Source organism: Mytilus californianus, unplaced genomic scaffold (assembly GCF_021869535.1).
Source record: "Mytilus californianus isolate M0D057914Y unplaced genomic scaffold, xbMytCali1.0.p SCAF_2, whole genome shotgun sequence".
Taxonomy (NCBI): Eukaryota; Metazoa; Mollusca; class Bivalvia; order Mytilida; family Mytilidae; genus Mytilus; species Mytilus californianus.
In genome coordinates this window covers 60,973,392-61,000,928 of record NW_026262668.1, presented here as the reverse complement: position 1 = coordinate 61,000,928, position 27,537 = coordinate 60,973,392, and the positions used below count along the sequence as shown (strand labels likewise).

Below are 27,537 nucleotides of genomic sequence, written 5' to 3'. Positions count from 1 at the left end.
CCCAACAACAGGTTGCCTGATTTGTCTGAAAATTTCAGGACAGATAGATCTTAACCTGATGAACATTTTTACCCATGTCAAATTTGCTCTAAATTCTTTAGTTTCAGAGATATAAGCCAAAAACTGCATTTTACCCCTATGTTCTATTTTTAGCCATGTCAGCCATGTTGGTTGGCAGGCTGGGACATCGGACACATTTTTTAAACTAGATACCCCAATGATGATTGTGACTAAGTTTGGTTAAATTTGTCTTCGTAGTTTCAGAGGAGAAGATTTTTGTAAGATTACAAAAATTTACGAAAAATTGTTAGAAATTTACTATTAAGGACAATAACTCCTTAAGGGGTCGATTGAGCATTTTGGTCGATAGACTTATTTGTAGATCTTACTTTGCTGAACATTATTGCTGTTTAAAGTTTATCTCTATCTATAATAATATTCAAGATAATAACCAAAAACTGCAAAATTCCCTAAAATTTCCAATTCAGGTGCAGCAACCCTACAACGGGTTGTCTGATTTGTCTGAGAATTTCAGGACAGATAGATCTTGACCTGATAAACAATTTGACCCCTGTCAGATTTGCTCTAAATGCTTTGTTTCAGAGATATAAGCCAAAATCTACATTTTGTACCCCTATGTTCTATTTTTAGCCATGGCGGCCATCTTGGTTGGTTGGCCGGGTCATCGGACACATTTTTTAAACAAGATACCCCAATGATGATTGTGGCCAAGTTTGGTTAAATTTGTCCCAGTAGTTTCAGAGGAGAAGATTTTTGTAAAAGTTAACGGACAACGGACGACGACGACGAAGGACGACAGACGCCAAGTGATGAGAAAAGCTCACTTGGCCCATTTGGCCAGGTGAGCTAAAAAAGGTAACACACGATCAGAACACACGAAGAAAGGAGTAAAAACATTGATGTACTTGAAAAGACTGTTCCACAATAATGCAAAATAATTAATTATATGTTAAAAAACATTTTGACAAAGGTTGGTGGTTCCCTCCGGGTATTCTTGCTTCCTCCGCCTTGATATAGCCAAGTTTGCTGAAAGTTACATCAGCAACCAGTTAATCAATCAATCAATCATAAGCATTTAGGGGCCGACTGTTTGTTTTTGGGGAGATCATGCCCTGGCAATCAGCATATCAAATGGTCGGTTCCTTATTTTAATAATCATTTTGATGAGATTTTAAAGAAGCTTACTGTAACATTTTGCATAACAAATAAAAAAGAATAGATTGTATTTGAATTTACTGTTAAAGAACCTAAAAGGAAACGGTGACACGGCGATTCTTCCAATGACTTTATTAGTATAATGTTGAATACATACATATGTGATATACTTTACTTCAATAATTAAAACAATAATAAGTTCCAGATCTGTCTTTGTAGTTTTGAAACATGTGGAAAATCATGTGTTGATCTTTTATGTTTTCTTATGGTTGATTCAACCCTACTCACTATTACCTTTTTATTTTGATTTTTCTAAAATCAAATATATGTTATCTTGTAAATCTTTAATCAATGCAAACTTTTCTGTTATTTCAATTCAGTCACGGAAACAAAACCGTGAATTTAGATGGCACTGGTGTGCAAATAGGATAAAGTATAAGTGTGTAAAAATAAGTTATGATCATTTAGTTATCTCTAATTAATTTTATTTTTAAAATAATTGAAAACCTACCCTTCATTTATTCATCTTTGATGACTATTCTTTTTAAATAATAAAAAAAACTTACCTTTTAGTTGTCTGTTTCTCGGCATTATTCTTTTCGATTGTTAGAATCTCTTATGACGCGACCTCGAGAGAGTGATCATTTGCAACGGTTTGTACATGTTGTATATATTAAGGCAGATATAGAGGCGTATTGACGGGGGAAATAATGGTTATGTTTTAGCATGCCAATTGACTAATACCAAACATATTTTTTTCATTAAAATCCATGCAGTTTTTAATCAATACTGTCTTTAATGAAAAAGGTCATAACATGAATTAATAACAAACATAAACATGGCAAAAACATACACATAAATATACTCTTGTTCTTTAGAAAAAAATTACTTTCATACTTTCAAAGTAGATTGTCTTTTATAAGAAGATATATATCAATAAATGTGGTTGAAATCGCATCGATTATCACATGGTAGCAATCTCGCCTCAAGAGCGGGAGGTCATGAAGGATATCCACAGTCGGGTTAAACTATAGACCTAAAAAAAGGTCCGCCAGGTTCTCGGTATTTAGACATGTTACGTATAGGAAGAGTAAATAGTAGGACTAGAAGTAATATCATATCTCTGGGTTAGTCTCGATTACCCAGACGCATATATAAATATAGCGTCTGGGTTGATTAACCGGACTGGTCAGATATTTATAGGGGGCGTAACAAACAATTAAATATAGAAAATCATCCATAAATAGCACTTCCGTTATCCACAAAATAATAATAAAAAAAAAAACAGTAAGCAGTGTACTAGTGGTATATCTATATGTGATTATTAAACTGACATTCTATGTTCTAGTAGCTCACGCAGTGATGCCAACTTTACAGTGATATGTATTTTTAATAGAGACATGATGTCAAATAAATAAAACGGCTCCAAATACCATTTCACACGTATTCTTGTCTCAGTGGTTTATAAACATTTAGTAAGATCTAAAGTCAAAATAAAGCTTTACACCGTACTTATTCAGATTTCGAATATTTTTTTCGTTGATTAAAAATACTTATAAGTTTTAATCATTTTTTGCCATGATTTTTATCTATAAATAAAGATTACTTTACTTTACTTTATGATTTTTATCTAAAAACTTTATCATTAACTACTTGTCTACCTTAAAAAAAAATGAATTGGTAAATGCTCATACATGATCAGTCCAAGTTTTCCAATATAGAACGTGAATGTCTGTTCTAAATGTTAAAGCACTCGTGTATAGAGGGTACCACGCTCTCTGTGCGCTAAGAGAGGGGTTCGTATGTGAACCGTTGTACTAAAGGCTAAATTTCTGCCCCTTTGCAGGTTGCAGTCATAATTTCTCCGACCTGTATCCCGGCCTCTATTACAGGACCTTAGTTTTCTCGTTTGATTTGTTTTACATTGTGATTTCGGGGCCTTTTATAGCTGACTATGCGGTATGGGCTTTGCTCATTGTTGAAGGTCGTACGGTGACCTATAGCTGTTAATTTCTGTGTCATTTGGTCTCTTGTGGAGAGTTGTCTCATTTGCAATCATACCACGTCTTCTTTTTTATACTTATTATATTTATTGTTAATTTCTGTTCGTCCTGAACATGTATGCAATATATTTACCACTAGACGATAACCAAGCAACCAGCAATCAATCTATTTTTATATTCTAGCACACCACGGTATTCTCTTATCTTCATACTATAAAACACCATTATTCTCTATTGTTCATATTATAGCACACCACTTTTCTCTATTTTTTATATTGTAGCACACCATTAGTCTCTATTCTTTATTTTTTGGTCCATTTTTCTTAGTTTTTTTCCATTATTCTCATTTCTGAAACTCCTGTTATAATTTATGCTGTCCTTGTTATGTATTCTTTCAGATATCTAATACACCTGAGACTACTATATGTGTTAAAGCGCAGTCTCAGGATACACATACCTTAAAAAAAACACACATCAAGTTACTTCTATGTAAAGAAATCTAATACAAATACTAAGAATGCAATGTAAAAAAATTTCCTCAACAGCTATTACTTGCAGATCAGTGAGATCACACAATCGGCCAACTGAATTTTCATTTACAAAATAAACTGCAAATGACAGAATAGTATCGCCTAATCCTTTTGGGAAGAACAAATTTATGAACCAACCTTCACACAATACCACTGTCCCAGTGTTACCCCGTGTCCATAGAGGAAATACAGAACTTAACCAGTCATTCATGAAACCCAATACTCTTTGAATGCATGTTTGTATCATGCACATGGAGAAGATGGAATAGGATTTATCCCATACTGCATGGTAACTTGTAAAAAGACCAACAACTCAAAAGTGTATTCTACTTCTTAAGAGGAATATCCTTATGATTGTTATTAATTAACTGATTTATTGTTTCAGATCTCCATCATTTCTATTATAATTATAATATATATCATGTATTAGTATAAAAGAAAGTACAGCTTCACAAGAATGTCAAAGAGGCAACAACCCACCAGAGTTTAAATGACGTGGATATAATCAAATATAGTCACTGCACGGCCTTCAATATTGATAACCTCTATACCGTATAGTCAATTATAAAAGGCCGTGACATAAAAATGTGATACAATCCAAACGAGAAAACTAACTGTTTAATTGTTTATATGCTCTGACATGTCTGACAACAATGTTGTTCTTGATTTTTGTTTTATAGACTTAATATACGTCTGTGTACCTTTTTTGGCTTTGTGGTTGCTGTCAAAATAATGTTTACCCAACATTCTTGGTACTGTTTTATACTTCAGTATTTAAAAAAAATATCTTTGAATCTTATTCTTATAAAATTGAAGCTGGTTAAGCATGATACAATGAATATCCTGAACATTATATTTTTTTAATTCTTGACATTCATCACATAAAATCTGTGTCCAGAAATCATCATTGGTTTGTCTACAAAAGAAAATAAATATTAAAATCATATCAATTTTGGTCACCAACATAGCATATATATGGGGAAAAAAATTGTTTGAGAAAAAAACATCATACAAATATATTGTTTAAATTAGTGTCCAGGGACAAGGTGAATCACGCCTCCAGAAAGGGTGATTTTCTCACTGCATTGAAGACCCATTGGAGGCATTGGGCTGTTTCCTATTCTTTGGTCGGGTTGGTGTCTCTTTGACACATTCCCTGTTTCTATTCTCTATCCAAACCATGCATGCGTTTTTCTCATTGTTGAAGGCCATACAGTTGCCTATAATTGCTCACACCCACTTCATTTGAACTTGGATGGATAGATGTCTCATTGGCATTCATACCGCATCTCCTTATTTTGCATAACAACGTGTCCCATTTCTAATCTGTATTGTTCAAGCAAAGTGCATATGTTTTTTTTTAAATCGAGTATAGAACATTTTGTCCGTTTGTTGTATATACAAAATGGCATCTTCTAGATACACTTTGTCTGTTTTTCTTCTACTTATGGTTTTGGATTGCGTTCCCTCCTTTGAATATGTACATCATTATGAATCTCTCCTCTTCCCCCTTTTTTTTTACACATAGCAAGAGGCAAACTCCCTTTTACAGATAGATACAACAATCTTATCTTGGATGAAGGTCATATTTCGGCATCATAGCTCCTTTTCATCAAATATTTATAAAGTTAAAGATTCTACATATCAACCCCAAATTGTATTTATAGCATGTACGACTATTCGAGTGGTCCCAGTCAATACAAAATTTGTCATTTAATTGTATAACTATTAACTCGTTTGCATAGCACGGACATGCATGAAAAAATATAACTACTCAATGTATCAGGTTGCATCGAAATTTATGTTACAGTTTGTATTGTTATAACATCTTACCAAGCCCAAAGTTGGCTGTGCTGTTATTTTCCTTCGCGGCCAAGACATGCTGTCTGGTGTTTTCCATGATTTGTATAACGTCACAAACAAATAAAAATAGCTTTAAACGACGTCATTCGACTAATCCAAACAACAATCGAAATCAACATATAAATTTCCGTGTAATGTGTAGCATCTATTCTTTACTTTGTATAAATTTTACGTTGTATTCATCTTAAACTAGAGTCGATATTATCGATATCGACAATAACAATTCAATATCGACATTTAGATTTTTCCCTTGTAATGTGTTTTTGATTCATAACTTTGCATTCATTTCTAACAAGTGTCAATTTCAACAATATTGATTCAAAATCAGAATTTTTGTTTCGCTTAGTTCATATGTTTATGTTAAAAAATTCTCGTCATAATGTTTTCCTATTAATATGCTTACTTTGCAAACATTTTATGCAAGTGTAGATTTTGCCTAGTTCATCTTGCAAAATCAGCATTTCAAAATTCCTTCTAGATTTGATCTTTTTATTTATCTAAAACGTGTTTCCTCTATCTTAATTTGTTTCATTTGTATCCATTTTTTGCAAGAGTCCTGTCAATAATTAAATACATGTGTAGCATTACAGTTGCTCTAAGCTCGCTTACTTATATGTACGTTAAAGACAAAAATTTTACAACCTCAAATTTAATCTGTCAATATCAAACTTTAAGGCTGAAACATCTAGTGCTTATTCATTGTGATAGTAATGTTTTAAAGGTAATAAAACAATCCGCTAAAGAAGTTGACGACGAAAATTAACAGTTTACTCATAAAGATATTATTGATATTCAAGCCAAAATTTCCTTCTTCATTCAGTCTCCACGTATATGTCTAAGATGCACAAATCATCAGTTAAAAATTTAATAAATGTTTTACCAGCTTACCTTTTTACATGTTTTGGTATGTTTGTCATTTTCAGTTATTATTATATATTAACAACTCTCTACCTGAGACCAAATGACATAGAAGTTATCAATTATAGGTCACCGTATGGCCTTTAACACTGAGCAAAACCCATACCGCATAGTAAGCTAGTTCAAAGCCATTACAACTAATAATTGATGTTTCTCAGGTTAATGGCTCTTTTCTGTTGTAATCTCTCTTATAATTAAAAGAACTGTCCTTTACTTTCTTCAATAAACATAAGGGGCGTAATAAAGTATCTGAAGAGGTTATTTCGATATTTTTACCTCAAAAAATGTTTCGCCTCGCACCGCTCGTCGAACATTTAAATTTGCGCCCCCTAACCTAAAATCATGGATCCGCCCCTGAACATTGTAAGAGAAAGTAATACTTGTATTATTTCTTTTCTAAAACATATTTTTCATAATGGATTAAATAGTCTATTTAGTAAGAATTTCAAAACATATTTACATTTTCTGTTTTTCAATCAAATAGTTTTATTTCGTGTCTAGTATTCATATATTTTGAACATATATAATGATTAGAATATAAATACAAATACAATGTACAAATGTTAATGTTTGTTATTAGATCTTTAAACTGTTTTCTGTTTCTTTGAAGGGCACAAAATATTTTCGTCCCTATACTTCTAAAGTTTTACTCCAAATAAATTAAGTTTTCTGTAAACTCCATCATAATGTCCATTGTAACATCCGACATATCAGTCTTTATAAAAACGACTGTTACCCTGCCTCCAACATATCGACATCTGGTATGTCTGGGTTTTTCATGGATGTCTTAAGCAAAAATCGATATCGATTCGATATCGTGTCGACATTGTCGTATGTCTTGGTGTGTCATGGATGTTTAAGGCAAACATCGATATCGATTCAATATCGTGTCGACATTGCCGATATCTACAATATCGACATCTGGGTACATCTTGGACAGGATTGGTTCTTCTTGATTGGATGATAAATTGAACACTCCTCTGTATCCAGCCCTTTCATGAACACATTGAAGCGATTTGTACCATTATCAAAATGAGAAGCAACCATTTGAGCGGCAATAGGATTGACAACACTTTATTTATCTAGTGTAAAAAGTTCATCAGTTTCTTTCATAAATGGATTGCCCATATCTTTCATTACAGTATACAGCTTCTGTACTTTATCGAGGAAAGTTTTTTGTGTGTGTTCTGTCTGTTCGTGATGTTTGGTACTTTCATTGACATCCTTGACTACAGATGCCGATTCATACTAATTAACTTCAGGTCCGGCTACCATCCAACGTCGTAGTCTTCTGTCACACAAGTGGCACAACCATCAGCTTTGATAACAGCATTCGCTTCTCATGTGCCTGGTCAATAGTCACCGCTAGAAATTTACGATGAGATTTGTGAACAACAAATTTTCTGTTATGGAATTCTGCAGCCAACTGAAGATGTGTATGCTCAAGTAACAGCATGTCTCTGAGTTGAATCGGAAGCTATCGTGAATAGTTCACATTGCTGTTGGCAAAAAAAGAATGGCAACAACTCGCACAATGATTGATGGCATAACGAAAAGTCTAGAAATAATCGAACCAGGAACAAAATTGTTAATTCCATTATTAACACCAGATTTCAGAATTGAAATTTTGGACTTTCAGTTTTGCGTCTTTTGCACCAGTCTACGATACTTAGCACATCCTGCGTTTGGTCACTGGCCTCTGAGTCTGAACAATTACACATGTAGGCTTCTTTAAGAAACTTGTAGAATGTGCTTACTGTAACCTGGTGCATTTTCCGTGTTCAATGACACTTGAAGCAGAAAGAAAGGATTCTCCTGTCCCATCTGAAGTAATCCCTGCCAATGGCTCTAGTCCATCCATTATTTTGGAGGCGGTTTCCGATGGACTTAAATGCTGCCATTTCAATATGCAGACCACCCAAACATAATGACAAACTTGTCTTCGTCATACTTTTCTGAAATGGATTCAAATATGCCTCCGTGTCTTTAATCTTATCAATGACATACCGTAGTGTGGCCACTGAATGCGAATGGTCACGGAGGAGAGGTACCAACGGTGTTATACTCACATCAAATACTGGACCGCTTTTCTAGGATGCATGGTGCGCCGACCATGTAATGTTGTCGTCTTCATCATATGCCTCTATTCGGCTGACTTTCTCAAGAAAACACAAGTTGATATGCTTCCATTTCTTCAGACAGTTTGCTGTCAAGCTGATTTTCAACTGTTACGTACTAGATAAGCCATTTTCTTGTTGTACAGAACTGTCAGACAAGAATAGTGATACTTTTGCTCTTGTGCAACAATATATCCTCCATTGAGTGCAGTCAGAAGCTTTCCATCAACAAGATTTCGGGCACATTCATTTTATCAAGCTGCATTGTCATGGCTTGTCGCAGTTCCGATGTTCGATTTTCCTTATCGCATAAAAAAAACCACATGCTATACAATGCGTGTTCTTGTAACCTTGCTTTGTCTAGCTATTGGTGGGATCCAACTTATAGCTGACCTCTTCTTTGCCATGTCTAACTTGGTTTTATTTAACAATAACCCACCGTTCTGGTGATATTAGGGATTGCTCCGTCTCAGTGTGTCTTCAATATCACCACCTTCAACTGATGGGATTTAAAATAATCGGAAGTTGGTTGATGGCTTGAAAGAGTGGAATTTTTATTGCGATAGTATAGTAGCCATCATACTGCATGAATAGTAAGAATTTAGATCTTCAATTTTTTTCTCTATCTGACAAAGGCAACATTTGTTCCAATCAGCTTGATTTTTTGCATTTAAATGTGGTCACACTTGACATTCTTTTAATATTTATCTTCACAATTTTAAGGTTATAATTATTTTATCCTCTTGCCACCTTATACTAAACGCTGGTTATATTAATGACTTTCTCCTGACAAAATGTAAGGAATCCGATATAAATCTTGAACTTTATACAATTTGAATTACCTTATGAAATTTGTAAGTTTGTGCCAAAATAAAAAGTTAAATAGAATATAACTGCAAATTGACGTATTTACAATAAAAAAATGAGACGGAGGAAGATGTGTCTATCCGTAATTGATAATGGGAACTGTCTAAATTATTTAAATATTATATAGTATTTAGCTTATGTATAAAAAGCAAATGTAATTTTTGACCTAAAAAAAAATTAAAATGGAACTACTAAGATTACTTTTATTTATGACTTTTTTAAAAAATCAGGATTTGTGGCCATCTTGAAAATGGCCACCGTTTTGAAGAAGAAGATGGCTTACCGAGTTTTTTCAAACAAGTACCCTAATGGGAGTACCCATGCAATTGTTGATGCTTGTACAACAAACTGAACGATTTTTCTGAATATTGACGTAATCTGCCGGCTTCTTCGGCAAGCTATATGAATAATAACATTAACAGTATCAATTTTACTGAACTAGATGTGCATTTCGACAAAAACTGTTACTTCAGTGATGCTCGAGGCTAAAACATTTGAAAATCCAAGCCTAATGTAGAAAAAAGAAAAGCTAAAATAACAAAAATGACAAAAGAGTAAAAGCCAAGGCCGGTCAAGGAATGAGAGCTTTGCATGAGGGAGATGTATTCCTTGATTTAAGGTTATTTCCAAAATTTTGTAACAACAATATCCATATTTTCATGCCGGGTAACAATTTCTTACTATTTTCATTTATTGAATATTGAATTTTGTATGTTTTGTTAACTTTACTTAGATTTTAACAATAAAGGATTAAATTCTATCTGATATCACAAAAAGTGTATGTATAACATTTGAAATTAAAACGTGCTTGTCATGTGGACACTAAGTTTTATATTCACTATAATGGCATGTTAACTATTTGCTTATTTTGCAGAATACAGTTTCAACGGAACAAGATAAAGCCTGTAAAAATTAATGTGATCTGTCACTTTTTGAAAATGAAATATGTTAACGCACCTAAAACAGGTGTGGGAATTGCACTGTGTGAAGTATTTTCAAGACGTGTAAATTATTGCTTATTATGCAGAATAAGGTTTTGGCCGCTATAAACGATAGTTCTTATACAAGTTATTTGCCATGTGTATTTTGATTTGGTTTAACCATTAATATTATTTCAAAAATGTATTTAAATATTTTATCACATATCCACAGGCAACAACCGGCTTTTTGTTATTTGCAAAACAGTGGTATGCAAACGAATGACAATTAAATATTTTTGTATATTTAATATATGTTAATAAATAAAATAAACTGCTATGCCGAGCGCAGCTGGATACGACCGCAGAGGTTCAACCCTGAACAGTTGGGGCGAAAATGGACACAATATTCAAGCTTGGTACAGGTCTGAATTTGGATTGTAATTAAATATTTGACACATTATAGGTTTCTGACACAGAACAAATGTAGTCAAAGAACTTAAAATTGGTTATATGATTTGAATTTATATTCAATTGAAGATTTCTTGCTTTTGTGCAATACACTGTGCACTGTGCTGTTGCGCATTACTTAGTAAATCTGTATTCAGACTATATACAAAGAATGAGCAATTGTGACACCCAATTTTTCTATGGAAAATTGACAAATTGACAATTTCTTAAATCTTGCAGAAAAAGATTGAATCCCCCCCCCCTTTTTCCAAAAAAAAAAATCTTCAAATTTTTAATTTCTTAAATCTTGAGGATAAAAAATTGTCCCCCCAAAAAAAATTTTTTCACCCCCCCCCCAAATTTTTTTAACCTCTCCCCCCCCCCCCCTTTTCCCCTTTTCCAACAAAAATAACATTTGAAGAAAGTTTTCTTTTTGTAAAATGTGGTACAGTTTAAGAGACACCAATGCACTTAAACACAAGTTATTTTCTGAAAACTAGAAAAATGCTTGTTTTAGATCCTTGTTGACCCCTAATTCCTGAACGATTTGGGCAATTACCCTCAAAATGAATCCCAACCTTCGATTTGTGGTATTGAACCTTGTGGTACAATTTCAGAGCAATCAAAATACTTATACACAAGTTATTGTCCTGAAACTAGAAAAATGAATGTTTTGGGCCCCTTTTGGGACACTTAAATTTAAGTTATTGTCCGGAAACCAAATGTCTTCGGACGACGACGACGACGACGACGACGACATGATAGCATTATACGATCCCCAAAATATGTTTGCGGTCGTATGAAAATAAGGAAATGTGGTATGATTGCTAATGAGACAACCATCCACCAAAGTAAGCAATTATGGGCAATCGTACGCAGCCTTCATCAATGAGAAAAACCCATACCGAATAGTCAAATATAAAAGGCTCCTTCATGAAAAATATGAAACAATTGAAAAACTAACGGTTTATTAATAACAAAACAATTTACGAAAATCATGACAGACATCAACCAACGACAACCACTGAACTACAGGCTCCTGACTTCGGACCGACCGGTACATAAAGAATGCGGCGGGGGTAAAACATGTTTGAAGTCGCCAACCCTATCCGTGGCAGGGTATTTATACATCCCTCACATAAAGAAGGACACAAAGTACAAACCTTTTACCGAAGCTAGCATTTGACATCAGCTTGACCCCTTCTCCCATATAACTTGATTTCTGATACACTTTTTGTAAACACCACCTTAGATTCTTTATGTAATGTTTTGCAAACGTTTGACAATATGGGTGCAGCAGTTTATTATTCTATGCTAAATATCTTTTTTTTTCAACTTATAAGAAAGAAAATACAATTTTGCGAAAACAAATTAATATTTAGGCGCGGATCCATGAATTTGAAGAAAAAAATGGGGAGCTTGCAAGCCAACTTTGGGAGTGATACTTCTATGCATTTATCATATATGACGCTCCATAAGAGGAGGGGGCACACGAAAAAAAGATATCTAGCAGGCAGCATACAGTGATCAACAAAAGAAGGTGTCAAGCTCAATAGTCTTCATTACTGTTGTGAATGAATTTAACAGAAACAATCAAATCTGCTGATAAAACCATAACATCCAACTAACGCAAAACTTATATATTATACGTAGAAAAATTAGATGTTTTATTTTTCATCAAATGAGCTCACAAGGGGTGTATTATATATGACACATGTCAACTAGATATAATTGTATGTGGCGAGGGTTAAACTCGTTTACTCTGATTTCGTCCCCCTTTTTGGTAACTTTGACCAGTTGATTAACAAAATGTACATATAAGAACGTACAATAAATCTCAGTATCAGAAAATTACTTTTCTAAAAAATAACGGTACTTTAGGTAACTGAATATAACGTATTGAGGAATGCACGCGTTTACTGAAAGCATGCTCAAAGTACTTAGCCTGCTGCTAAGAAATCATATCGTCCTGCATAAAAAAGAACTGAATGAACCTCTATCAAATATTGTTGAAAATTAAATTAATTATGTTACTGTTTTGTTTACATACAAGTGCTTCTTAAAAAATTTGGTCTTGCAACTAAAATGGGTATAATCCCGATTGTCATCGATATAGACCTTTCACGTAAACAATTGTATTCATCATTTGAATGTAACATATGTACACCACTTCAGCATTAAAACGGCAACCAAAATTTCTGTCTAAAGACACGACCATTTGATATTCTTGGGGATTAAAAGGGGGAGGGGCAGGGAATTTTTTTGTCGGATTGACTATTCATTTTCATCTGTTGCTACGTATGCTTTTTTTCGCAGTGTGAACATTAATTTGCACTTTTGTACAAAATTGTTTCCTCGATTTTGTCTTGCAGAATATTCATTTTCATCCTGTATTACGCACGAATATTTATTTTTTTAGCTCTTACCGGGCCAGAATATTCATTTTCAAAAGTAACTTATTTCCGAAAATTAAATGGTCGTCCCCTAAGATACCCCATGTTATTATGGGTTGATATGGAAATCCACAAAACGATTAAATTATCACTGAAACACAACATTATAATAGATTTAGAGGATTGACACAAAAATAAAAATGTCTCTCCCTAATGCAATTTTTCTGTTTCATGATAATGTACAGTATGAAATGACAAGAGATTTCTGTTTTGATCAACATATAGATTTTGTAGAAGACATAGTATATGGCCATAGTACACTGGTATTGTTCCAGCAGGAAGAAATGGCATCCCTTGTAACATTTTGTTATGAGCAATCAATAAGATTTTCTGTGTTTGCTAAATTCATATAATCTAGATTAAAGATCAAAATACAAAATAATAGAAAAAAAAACAGAAAAAAAAAAACAGAAAAAAAAAAAAAAAAAAAAAAACCAGAAAAAGCAAATAAAATGCTTACTTTTCAGTAATTATATGTAAAAGTAGTTATGATTTTCTCTATTTTGTTTGATGGATGTATTGATGGCTGTTTAACGTCCAGTGGTCCATTTTGTTTGAATTAAAGGAGACATGCCAATAAGACACTAAATTTGATTTTATGTAGGTGTTCTCGTATGAGGATTGATATACCTCGGCCATACATGCATATACATATATATTATCAGTTGAAAGCCCAAAAAGCAAAAATATTTTTATATTCGTTATCACGGATAAAAAAAAGATTATGGAGAATTGGTTTTAATACATTTTTGATTTGAATCAACGTCTGCTGATCTTAAATTGCTTTGTTAGAAGGACGAGTTTTAATACGTTTTTCAACATGTGTACACATTGGCCTTGTATTATAGAATGCGGTAAGGTAAAAGAGAAGCGAAAACACGGTCAGGAAATACTGTCAATTAAAAATGATATACATAGACAGTTCAAGTCATGCACATATCACAATTTCTAACGAATAACAGATCCATGCTGATCTTAAGCCTCGAGGTTCATTCATCACCAATACAAATATCATATTTCCACGAAAGAAAATCAAATCTTTCAAACAGAAAATGTATATATCTCTTGTCAACAAGACTATTTACAAGAATTAAGAATGTCAATTAAAGATCAAATTAAATTTCATTATTTTTTTCCAAATACTGTGGATTCATTATTTTTCGTTGGATACCAATTTTCGTGGGTTTCGTGGGTACAGGTGAACCACAAAATCAAATGTTCAACGAATTACAAATGTTAATTTGGCTTTGTATGCAGAGATTGGCAAAACCACGAAATTAAATATCCACGAAAATGCAAGTGTTCCTCAATCCACGAAAATTGATACCCACGAAAATAAATGAATCCACAGTAAGGAATAATTGTCTTGGTCAGGATACTTGATTGATTGATTGTTGGTGTTTAACACCACTTTCAGCAATCTTACCTGTATCGTTGTAGCCAGTTTTGATTGGTTAAAGCTGGATTGCCCAAAAGGTATCTCGCCCTTTAGCAGAAAAACTGGCAATCATGTTTAAATAAAGATCGGAGTCGAACGCACCAGTCACGTGTAGGGTTCGAACTCCCAACATCAGTGTTGACGAACTACTCCGCTTTCGGCGACCGAGGCCCTCTTCAAGATTTTGATGATATCTTATATAGATATAAGAAGATGTGGTATGAGTGCCAATGAGACAACTCTCCATCCAAGTCATAATTAGTAAAAGGTTAACCATTATATGTCAAAGCACGGCCTTCAACACGGAGCCTTAGCTCACACCGAACATGACTAGTGTAAAACTATTCAAACAGGAAAATAACGGTCTAATCTATATAAAAAACGAGAAACGAGAAACACTTATGAACCACATCAACAAATGACAACCACTGAACAACAGGCTCCTGACTTAGGATAGGTGCAAACAAATGCAGCGGGTTTAAACGTTTATATGCATGTTCTTATAAAGAGTCAAGCGAAAACTGTAGCGAGCTATTAGCTAGCTATTAGCTTTTATTTATCTTACTTATCCTGCAGAAAGCCTGCAGATAACCATGCACATTGGTATTTTTTAGTCTTTCATAAATACCTTTATAGCCTCTCTTTTAAGCTTCTCTGAAGAACACTGATCTGATTCCGATCGATTTTTATTCTGTACTCTAATCTATAAAAGAGAGGCCAAAAGATACCAACCTGACTATCAAACTTACAAGTCAAAAAAGAACTGACCATACCATTGCAAAAAAAAAAAAGAAATACGCCAAAAAATACAATATACAAAACACAACATGGAAAGCTAAAAACTAAGAAACATAAACCCCACCTGAACCGGGAGTGATTTCCGATGCTTCAGGAGGATATTGAGATCCTGCTTCACATGTGACACCCGTCATGTTGTCCATGTAATTACAGACCCGGTGATAAGTCTAATTCGGTAGGTCACATTTGAAGAAAAGATGATGGGATTCTGCTTACGGCAGTTAAAACATGTCCGTCTTCATTTATGAAACAGATATTCCAAACAATAAATCAACCAATAGAAATTGTTATATTTAAGTGTTTCTTAATTTGTTATTTGGTTGTATGTGGCATTTAAAGGAGAAAAACGTGTGTATGACGCTTAATTTAGAAAACAAACTCTGTAATTGTATATTGTATTAATTGAAAACATCGGGGGCAGATCCTGGATTTTGGGATATGGGGGCGCAAAGTCAAATTTTCGAGGTACAATTATCGAAATATTCTTTAATAAGCTGAGGACAACCCATGATTTGCACAATTTAGGCCACGCACCCGCCTAAATCCTTTACATACATGAACGTCTAGAATCTAACAGTTATATGAGTTATAAGCTATCTGTTTTTCGGGAAAATACGAAACGAAGACGTTCAAAAACCAACCAGTCTGTCTTATTAAAAATCGGCTTCTACAAACTAGTAAAATAATGTGTTTTGATAGAGTTAGTATGTACTACTCAACTTAAACTATAAGTAAGGCCTGTTACGACATACTGCGTAAAAATGTACGAGATTCCAGATTTTCACAAAAGGTGCTAATTAAGAGTAAGTACATGTTGAACTCGACAAATTCTGGATAAGATTAATTTAAAAAACTATGCTGTGACACGAACCTTTTTTACAGAACGGTTATAAAGAAAAGAATGGTCGACAGACACAAAACAGTCATAGAAATTAAATATAATTACAAAACACAACAAAGCTGAATAAACAAAACCATTGTAGCTCTAAAATAAGTTACGGTCAGGTTCTCTAGAGAACCGTAGATGTCAAAAGTAAGCATTCTCTGATTCGTTGTTGATTCTCTGTCTCTCTGTCTCTCTGTCACATAAACAGACAATGGACTACAATTACAACTTTTAACACCTGTAACCTCTTATAGTATGAATGTATACCGATTATCTAATCCTTTGATTTAAGTATTTTAGAAAAGCAAATGTGATTTATTGAGATTTTCTTTTTCAAGGTCCATTGTTTAGACAAAAATACACACAACCGGAACTAATTTCAAAGTTGATCTGTAACTTCTTGTGGTATTACTTTCCTAGTATCAAACTAATAGATTGGTTGCCGTTTGCTTAGCATACATGGCCAAAATTTCATGCATGGTTAAGAGAAGAACATATTAACAATCTATGCAATATGAAGGTCCTGTAACAGGGATCGACTGCGAAGAAGGATGGGAAATTTGAACTGCCACTGGGAAATTCACATGGCAAAATTTAAGATAACTTGCTAATTTGCATAGCGGCCATATTGCCTTATCATGAGTATAGCCATTACAGTTAGATTATACATTCTACTTTGAAAACTTTCGGCCTTTTCTGTTTGAATATCAAAAGCGTAATCGTTGTTTAATTGCTATATAAAGTTACGAAAACATCGTTACAAAAGCCAGATTCAAAATAGAAATCAGTAAAAGATAATGCATATTTTAAGGTTTTTTAGGTCGTAGAACACACCCGAACACGTGCATTTTTGCGCCTGTCTCAAGTCAGGAGCCTCTGGCCTTTGTTAGTCTTGTATGTTTTTTAATTTTAGTTCATTTATATGTTTTGGAGTTTAGTATGACGTCCATTTTCACTGAACTAGTACACATTTTTATTTAGGGGTCAGCTGAGGCCAACCTCCGGGTGCGGGATTTTATCGCTGCGTTGAGTACCCATTGGGGGCCTTCGGTTGTTATCTGCTCTTTGGTCGGGTTGTTGTCTATTTGACATATTCTCCATTTCCATTCTCAATTTTATATTGTACCAACTTAGTTTACTATGTTTTTTTTTCTATTTGTAATGACATTTTCATCGCGGAAAAGCAGATTATTTTTTCAACAATTTTTAACAAATGAACTATTCAGAATTATTTTCCTTTGAATGGCAATACATTTTTTTTTCCAAAAGAGAATCGGGATTTAATTCTTTACTCTCCCGACCCCAGTGTGAGGTATGTAGCTGTTATTCTATAGAATATACGAATATTTGATCACTTGATTATTTGATAGAGCAAAAGGTATATATAGGTGTAAAAGGTTAAGAACTGACACGAAGAGAGCACGATATCGTGATACATGAATGTGTAACACGAAAACGAATAGCCATACATTTAGGTCAAAGTATGATTTCCAATTCATTGTGAATGAATGAGATTTTCAAAATCTTAAATCTGGATTGTTTTAAAAGTGTTATGAAAAGTTTTCATTTTTAAATTCATCTCACATATATGATAATGTCCCTTTATTGAAGCGCTCACAAACAGGTTTTTACCCGCCACATTCAGTATGTACATTGCCCAAGTCAAAGGTCTGTGCTTCAGTGGTTGTCTTTGGTTCATTGTTGAAGGTCATATGGTTGCCTATAATTGCTTACATCCACTTCATTTGAACTTTGGTGGATAGTTGTCTCATTGGCTATCATACCACATCTCCTTATTTTTTGTCTATCTTATACTTGATTTGTTTATAGATCTGTTTATTATGGTTTAACAATTATAATAAATGTAGGTGCATAATTTAGGAATTTTTTTTTTGTGCATCTTATATACATGTAAAACCCTTGACGACAGACTTTACAAGTGGATATTAAAAATGCATAGCTTCCAATAATTCGTCTTCCACCTCTGAACATATTTAGTCTGCCCTTCCATGAAATATTAGATTAAAATTTGTTTTAAAGTTTTTATAAATTTCTTCAATTCACCCTGAAAACCGATAAGACAATAGTTTTAAGCTGACAAAAGGCATAATAGTACATTAATTGAATCTTAAAAGCTAGTAGATACATATGAGTTTTATAATATACTGTAGATGTCATGAAAGAACGGTAACGATACAATGTGGATAAATTTGTCGGTTTTCAAGAGCTAAACTGACAGCGTATCATCGCTACAATGGATTACATGTTTGCTATTGAAAAACATAGGTGGCGCAATGGGGAGATAATTTGGACGAAGTATAATCATGACTGAGTAGTTTGACCATTTGATCACCAAGTCCCTCACAAAGTTAGGAATGCATGCGTGTTTATTGTGTAGTCATTATTAGAAACAGTATAGGCAAAAGTTGCAAGAGAAAAATATGTATGAATGTTTAGTTTCACGAAAAAAAAATTAATGGTTTTCATTTTGTCTGATCTCGCATCTGAACCTTTAATTTAGATTTCAAAATAAATTACGCATAGCTGTACAAATCAATGGTTATTGTTTCTATAAATAACGAAAGTATGCTGTATTTCCGTGCGTACAACACTGCCGTATAGCTAAATCTCACCATGTGCGTTTGAGACCAAAATGTTGTAAGGTCAAAACATTAAACATTTTTGTGAACACAGAAAGGACAACCAATAGTGTATGTACTCAACATTTACAGAAAAATCAATATAAACTGAATTCTGCAAATACAGAAACTCTGACGGACGGGACCCATGGGTACCACCAACATCGATTCTGATCCAATTCGAGAAAAAGTCATAAAAATACAAAGCTCATAATAAGTTAGTATGACATAAGCGGGTTTCGTCTATATTCATTTTTAAACCCTCAGTTGTATAAAGTACGGATAATCGTAAAAATCTGTGAACGGAGCTTGATGATGTTTTGAAAGTTGTTTTTATTTACACTAAAGCCTACCCATTAAAAACTTGAACAGTTAAACAAGAACAGGAACATTACATCCCGTTAAAAAAGGACTAACTTTCACCTCCAATATTATATGCATCAAATTGAAACCAGTAATAACAGCATTGTCGGAAAGAGTAAAAAAAGTGTCTGTTCATGTGTCGGTCATTCAAATTTCCAGCTGTTAAAGAAATAATAGTAGTTTTCACCACGAAAACAGATATAGCTAAACATCTTGAAGTCGAGCTGTATTTAAAAGGGTTTACAATGTAAATAGGACATGTTTATACAGAACTTTCATTGTTACCAAAGTGCCAAAAGGTGTAACTCTGAATGCAATTAAAACATTAATATGATAAGAGGAATAGCTAAACATATTGGATAGATCACACCAATCCCAACACCCTACTACTTAGCATGGTTTAGAAATAAAGACCAAACAGTTGCAGTCTTTTTCCCTTAGAAATTTCCATTTTCGATGAATTGCTTCCAAGATCAAATACAAAGTGGTGTGCTCATGAAAAACAGGGGACATGCCGTAATCCTTCTGAAGTGCTAGCATTGTCATTATAGAGAATGAACTGTTTTACAGGAAATAAGACCGTTCCGTTTCATTTTAAAACAAACTTTTGGACTAACATTCACTGTTGATTACTTCGAGGTTTTAAAATCATTATGCCGTATTTCAAAACATATAAACAAATTATGAATGCCAAAAAATTGGATAATACTACATTTTTGATCGAATTTGGTAAATTTAAGGAATTATCGCATGGGACAAAGTCTTTACAAACACCAACATTCTGTTTGAAGTAAAATTAGGTTTTTCTTTCAGATACAAATCAATTTAGGGATCAACGATTCCCTTAAAAAAAAAATATTACAAAAACTTTAAAATTCGAAATTGCCTAAAAACTGTGGTTTCAACATCGATAAGCATTCAATTAAATTTTGAAAGTATTGATATGTTTAAAACTATTATATTAAAAATCTTTATCTTTTTTATTTTTTTCGATTTTAGATAATCGTGTGTTTTGTTTACTTTCCTTTGATAGTGCTGAAACATCATTTACTTAATAATCTTTAATTCTGATGAAACAACCGGATTTGATGGTGTGACCCCCATTGCTTGATTGATATGTTAGACAAAAAATGCTTATCTCGCGGAAATGAAATATATTTTAGAAGCGTTAATAAGAAACTGAAACTCAGCAGAAAAGTTTAACAGGTGTCTGTTTTGTGAGAGCTGTAAAGTTAAACATAACTTTGGCGCCTCTTACAAATGTACAACAAAATAAGTTAACTAAAGAAATAAATAAAATTCGCTTTTACAAAATGTTAAGGATGTTCGCTCCTCTTGCTTTTAAATTTTTGGCAGATGTTCAGAATCCTCTGGTTTTATCCATGTAGTACCACTAAAAAATTTCCCCCGATAACCTCTACTTTTCTTTTTATAATTTTATTACATATAGTTTAAAAAGCCATATTTGAAAATGCTATGATTCTTTGTAGACTTAACTCGCGTCTGGCGTACAACATCAAGTTTAATCCTGGTATCTTTTTATATCTTCATATCTTTTTATATAAATTGGCTCTTTTGAGAATATGTTCAGGTATTCATAAAACTTCTGAAAATAAGATATTCTTCAAAACCAAGTTTTCCTGTAGAATATTTGGATTGATTTAAGTAAAATCAGGAAATCCCTAAGATTTGAGATGTTTTATGAACCCAAAATAAGTCTCTATATAAGAGGTCCCAATGAAGCTAGTGTGTTACTCTCAAAAAAATAATAAATTACGAAACCTTCTTATAAGTTGCATGCCACAGGGTTTCACTTATCATGGAAATATCTATACAATATCTTCAATGAGCACAGACAGCTTCAATAACGAGTTGAGAATAATTTAAGGCATCCAGGAAACAAAATATGAAGATATGATAGATAAAAATAAATGCAGCAGCATTATAAAGCAAACTGAGTGCTTAAATTTATATTGCAATTGTTTGTGCAATTTGCATTAGACATCCGGTTTGTAGAAACTGGGATTTGCAAAAAGGTTATGAAAAAATGATGTACACTCCCAAGTAATAAATAAAAAAGTCGAGCCTTAAAAATGTATATTCAAATAAATCTTCATGCCAGATGTATCATGTACTGTGTTACTTGGATGGAGAGTTGTCTCATTGACACTCATACCACATCTTCTTATATCTATATACAACTCTAGATTATACTGACGAGGAAATGTTACACTAGGCCGCCGAAAGCTGAATAATGTAGTTCAGTCTATGTGGCCGTGGGGTCTATGGCGCTGGTCACAGTGAAGGGGGTGTTGTCTCGATATCCCAATAGCATGAATTCGAATCCCGGCGAGGGAAGAACAAAAAATTGCTTCTGCAAATTTGCAGATTTAACATTGTTGTCCTGATATTTAGAGTGACCCAATGGATGGATCTGTCGTAGAGTTATCACTTGTTTAGAAGTATACTTATCAAAATAATCATTTCTGTGACTGTATCTTATGATCCTTCAGACATATATTTAGCTAATCTGCAATCTATTCCATCTTTATGCCTGATATATCATGTACTGTGTTACAACTCTAGATTCTACTGACGAAGAAAGGTAACACTAGGCCACCGAAAGCTGAATTATTTAGTTCAGTCTAGGTGGCCGTGTGGTCTAGAGCGCTGGACACAATGCAGGCGGTGTTGTCTCGATATCCCAATAGCATGAATTCGAATCACGCCGAGGGAAGAACAAAAATTTGCTTCCGCAAATTTGCAGATTTAACATTGTTGGGCTGATATTTAGAGTAATTACAAATAGTAGCTGTATACACTATTCTATTCACAACTGTATTTAACATTGCTATCAATTGACTTGTGCATGAATCTACACACAATTACATATATTTAATAAAAGTGTTTTAACATCACACTTATCTTATTCTATTCACAGTCAATTAATTCAATTCAAAAGCAAACAAAAATTTATCAACATTTTTTTGGTGACTAGTCATCGGTCTTGGGCTCACGTATTGCTTTTCTTTTTTTAAAGAAAGCAACTTTTTTTTTAACATTTAAAAATATTAAAGTATTCGGACATGTTGCTCATATGTGTTTCTCTTTTTTTCGTTTTTTACATAGATTAGGAAGCAACCATTTAACTTCAAAAGGAGGGGGTTATGTTTTTTTTGAGTCAGAACATTTTTATTTAGTTTTTCGACGCTTTCAATCAAATTATTTTTTTCCTCTAAGAACCCATAGCTAACACCAGAGACAAGAAAAAAATTGAAAAGATTTTTTTTAAAAGGCGCAAAGTATAACACACATATTACAAGCGAATAAGGAACGAATAAATAGCAGGGTATCAGTCGAGCGCTGAAACGGGTACATACGCGCTAATGGGGTTATTTCACCTCCAAGAACCCATAGCTAACACCAGAGACAAGAAAAAATTGAAAAGAATTTTTTTAAAAGGTGCAACGTATAACACACGTAATTCAAGCGAATAAGGAAGGAATAAGTAACAGGGTATCAATCAAGCGCTGAAACGGGAACACACGCGCTAATATGGTCACTTTTACCAGAGATAAGAAAGTAAAGCACGAAAAGGGGGAGACATACTAGAATCGAATAAGTAACGAATAAGGAATAGGTAACGAATTGGTAACGAATAAGGAATAAGTAACGAATATGTAACGAATAAGGAATAAGGAATAAGTAACCAACTTGACGACCCTGTTCTTTTGGTGGAACTAAACACAAGGTCAATGTGGTAGTTACGGTAAATTATGTTGTCTCTTCCAGACCGTTATTCTCCAAAATAGTTGTGAAACAAACATATTTTTTTCTGTATAATAATAAGTACATCTACTAATAATATAAAAATCATATAGATCATGTAATATTCTGTGCTGTTTATTGACATCGCGCAACACGTTGCGGGGGCATAGAAATACTGCGCGTTTGTCCGTCCGTCCGTCCGTCCGTTCGTCCGTCCGCTCGTCCGTCCGTCCGTGCTTCTGTCAGTCCGTGCTTCTGTCCGTCCGGTCTTGTTCGCGCTCTCTCATGTACGATTCTAGCCAGATTGTAATGAAACTTAAATGAAAGGTTTCTATCAGCAATGTCTTAGGCAAATTCGAAAATCAGTGCCGATCAATTATTTTTAAAAGAGTTATGCCACCTTCGAAAAATTAATTATATCGGATATTGCATTGTATTAGCTCCGAAGCCTTCATCTATCTAAGATATTTATCTTTAAAAAAAATTGCAACGCGGGAACATTGGAACTTTATTTTGTTTGTTTTAAAGGACTCACTACAAAACCGTTATTCTAAATACAATGTTTATAGATATAGAAGCGACATTGGAATGCAAAGACTTGTTTCACCTTTTAAGTGTGATTAAAGTCATAACTGTACTTATGTTCTATATTCACTGTGTTCAAACGAACATAAAGTATTTATGTGCTACATCTCTCTAGATTTTTTTGTATAGCATACATATCTGAGCACATTCAGATACTATGTACCTTTATACGATAAAGGCATAATAGAAAACTATATACATATTTGGGTACTGTTAGGCGCAATGACCATCTCAATTTTAATAAGATCCAGAGATCACAATATGTTATCAAACGTATTGTCAAACAGTTCATATTTTGAATACGGAAACCATGCACATCTACGAAAAAAGTCCTTTATAAACATCGCAAAATCTCAATTTGATCAACAATACCGGTAAAAGACAGCAATCAAGCATCTACAAAATATATACAAAACATATTAATTCTTTACATACAACTTCAATACATTAAAAAAAAAACAGAATTCTTAATGAAAATTAGACTTCAATACTAAACAAACGTACGACAATGGTCACTGCCCAAACCTCGATAATTAAATCTCGTGCAAACTTTCTTTATATACTAACCGCCAAAACCGGTTTACAACTATTGTGAAAACACAATAGAATAAATTACATACTTCAAAAATCATACGCGAACCGCACATAAATATATATAAGATTGGGTATGTGTTTATATTTTGAAAGTAAGTAATGAGGATTTAAAATTGTTTTACATGATCAAGGACTATCAGGGGATAAGTTCGCCTACACCCTCCCCCCTAACTGAACATTTAGTTTTAGCATATTTCTTTCTGGTTTTTGATAGTTGCTCTGTTGTTATTTACATTGCCTCCTCCCTTTAAAAGTATCTTATCGACCGATTATGAAAAATCGTTTTATGTGCGTCCCTGACAGAAAGCATGCAATCGTTAAATGAAAATTAATTATTGTTTCGAGAAACGATATAGGATAAATTTAAGGTTGTTTGGATGCTATATTTCACAACCAGCTCAACTATACCCAATACATGTACTCTTTATAGTAACATGCCATATAAATAAACCCTAACTTATGAGGTTTATTGTTCCATCGTTATAAAAGGACCTCTAACTGGAGGAATAAAATTAAACTGTAACAAGGAACTCCATATTTATAGATCACTAGTTGTCTCATGTTGATAAAGAATTAAGTGTTGTGTTTAAAGTATAGCGCTGGAAATATAAATTCTTATCATCGAATATGTAAACCTTACCGCTGGAAATATAAACTCTATCTTCGAATATGTAAACCTTAGCGCTGGAAATGTAACTCTATCATAGAATACAGTGGCGGATCCAGAAATTTTCATAAGACTGCCTAAGAGGGGCATGCTTCAGTGATTCCCTATATACTAGTAATCAACCAAATTTTTCCCACAAATGGGGGGGGGGGGGGGGGGGGGCGGCCCCTTCCCCCCCCCCTAAATCCGCCTCTTGAATATGTAAACCTTAGTTCTGGAAATAAAAACTCTATCATCTAGTATGTAAACCTTAGCACTGAAAATTTACTCTATCATAGAATATGTAAACCTACTACTAACATTGTAGACTTCAATCTTCAGACGCGGATCCATGATTTTTGAAAGGGGGCGTAATTGCAGAAAACGTGCTAAAAATATTGCCGAGCGGAGAGAGACGGAAAATGCTAAATCTGAACATGTAAAGTCAATTGCTATATAGAGATTGATATTTATAGTAGAGCGCTTGAGACAATAAATACATGTACAGTCCAGCGCTTATGATAATAAGTACAACGCGCTAGCAATGATAAGTATAATGGTTGATATGCAAATTTCGGCCTTTCGAATGTAAAATTCAGAAGCCTTTAATTCATTAGTTGTCGTTGATAGCTGTCTTTTTTGTTTTATTTTATCAATCATCAGACTGTTTTTTTTTCTTCTCGTGAGCATTGTATCACAATTCGGGGCCTTTTATAACTGATGAAATGGAGCGGATTTTCGTCATGGTTGAATGCCATACGGAACCCTTAAGTTAATTGCTGATATTTAAGTGGAAAACTTGTCGATTAGTTCCTATCACTATGTATTCTCAATGTCCAAAATATTTAAAACACGTTGTAAAAATTTGTTAATTAACACGATTCATAAATCTCTAATTACAACCTTACATTTGTGAAAAAAGCAACCTATATATATATCAAGTGCATATATGTTATGTATGTTTCGTTTCAGATTTTTTAGTGTTGCCATTATACTTTTAGAAATTATCATAGTCTTTAAAACAATAATAATAATAATAATAATAATAATTCTTTATTTAAAGAGGGTTACACAGTTAGCTATAAAACTAATCTTCCCTGAGGCCTTCAAATATAACTGTTTATATGTTAAGCTAAATATTGCTACTATGGCTATTTGGGAAGTTTATTATTCAATATAAAGGAATGAAAGCTATTTAAAAATATGAAGAATAAAAATGTTACGAAAAAATATCAGTCAGGCACACTTGGACAACCATGACTCAAACTTATCTTGCTTATCAGCTTTAAATTATTCATGGTCACGAAGAAAATTCGCTGATATCAGCATTTTGAGTTTAGGAAGTAGGTGTGGCTTTTATTCTGATTGGCTCTCAACTAGCTATATTTACAAAACTAGAAAAGCTAAAATTTTATTTCAACCTTTTGACTTAAAAAAAATCCAGGATAATGCCGTCGTATGAAGAATGGACAGTTTCCACACAAGTAGTGAATGATAAAACCGAACTTCATTTGATGTTTGACGGAGAATCAGCTAAAGATTATTTTCGATCTGGTGAGTTCTTTTTTTAATAATAATTTTAGTTAAAACTTCTCTCAAATATAAACTACCTTTGCAATTATTGTTATTGCTAGATATAATAGAAACGCTATTTTAACATAATAATTTGTGTGTCGAAAAAGGCGAATCAATTCATTTATTGTATATATGTTCACAAATTTCTCTAGTATAGCACGATTCGATACCAGTTTAATTTATCTCAGTACTTTGGCAAATACGAACATTGTGGTACTCAAATTATGTTATTAAATAACGGATAAAATTTCATGATTAGGAAATTACTATTTTTACGAAATTTTATGAAAAAGACTATTAACCTATCCGTTATTTCATCAAAAAAATCACTGGAAATTTTCCAGTGCTTTCTGTATCATTTGAATTGACTGCCGAAACTTCCGAATGATTGTTGTTTATACTGCAACTGTGCTATTTGCGCATTCAAATTATTATGACGCCAATGCAGCGACTTTTTTCACAAAAAAATCTTAAGAGTAAAAATACTCGTAAGTCATACACATTTCAGTATAACTTACGATCAATTTTAATCGCAAGATTATTTTGTAAAAAGAGTCGCTGAATTCTACGTTGTCCGCTTCAATTAAATAAAAAATGATGGGTTACCCAGAATGTTTCCGTTGGAACAGTCATGAGAGTAACAGTACAAATAAATTAACTATATGTTTTCTCGAAATATATACTAGTCTCTTTCTGTCATAATAATAAAACACTTATGACTACGAGAACATTTCTAGCAAGTTTATTTTCCACCTCGAAAACATGCAACTATTTAATTTTCCCTTCGCTTCGTGTCGAGAATAGTTGGTGCCTCGGGAAATAGTTGGTGTTGATCTCTAAACGTAGTTCATTATTTGTCGTTAACTTGGGTTGATGTTTAATATATATACCAAAGATTTCCTTCATTTTGAGAAGTTCTACGTGGTCATCAATAAATATTCCTGTCGAACA

General features: G+C 33.4%; 1 long non-coding RNA gene across 1 annotated transcript in view; it reads right to left on the bottom strand.

Annotated features, from left to right (window-relative positions):
• Positions 1–27,537, bottom strand: part of LOC127730163 (uncharacterized) — a 171,790-nt gene that overhangs the window by 50,354 nt on the left and 93,899 nt on the right. The gene's annotated exons all lie outside the window — the stretch shown is intronic.